Source organism: Etheostoma spectabile, chromosome 20, assembly GCF_008692095.1.
Source record: "Etheostoma spectabile isolate EspeVRDwgs_2016 chromosome 20, UIUC_Espe_1.0, whole genome shotgun sequence".
NCBI lineage: Eukaryota > Metazoa > Chordata > Actinopteri > Perciformes > Percidae > Etheostoma > Etheostoma spectabile.
Genome location: NC_045752.1, coordinates 19,720,928 through 19,721,520, shown reverse-complemented (window position 1 = coordinate 19,721,520; position 593 = coordinate 19,720,928). Strand labels below are relative to the sequence as shown.

The 593-nt window shown below is 42.3% G+C and overlaps 1 protein-coding gene across 1 annotated transcript in view; it reads right to left on the bottom strand.

Moving 5' to 3' along the window:
• Positions 1-593, bottom strand: part of bach2a (BTB and CNC homology 1, basic leucine zipper transcription factor 2a) — a 54,589-nt gene that overhangs the window by 2,988 nt on the left and 51,008 nt on the right. The gene's annotated exons all lie outside the window — the stretch shown is intronic.

Below are 593 nucleotides of genomic sequence, written 5' to 3'. Positions count from 1 at the left end.
ACCAGGTAACCATAGTCCTCAGAAATCCACTGGAATCCAAGTTTTTTTTGCATCTGTCTGAATTTTGTAAAAATCTTTCTAAGGCCCTTTCAATGTTTGACATTTGAACCTGTTATAGTGCTTCCCATGGCTTAATATGAGTTATGTGATCCAGTCTCTTGGTCTTAGTGAGGACTGGAGTGATGTGATCCAGTCTGCAGCCTCCTTGTCTTAGTGAGGACTAGAGGGATGGATCCAGTTCTTGAGTCTTAGTGAGGACTGGAGTGATGTGATCCAGTCTCTTGGTTCTTAGTGAGGATAGCGAGCAGCAGCGTCTGAATCAGCTGCAGCTGTTGATTGATTTTTAGGGAGACCTGCAAAAGACCCCGTTACAGTAGTCAAGCTACTGAAGATGAAAGCATGGACCAAGTCCTGTTGACACAAAGTCCTTTAACCCTTGATATGTTTAAGGTGATAGTAGGCTGACTTTGTTATTGTCTTAATGTGGCTGTAAAGTTCAGGTCTGAGTCCATGACTACACCAAGGATTTGACTTTTAATCTTTCCGTTTAATCGTGTAAAGTTGTTTCCATGTCTTGGATTGGGGTCACTCTT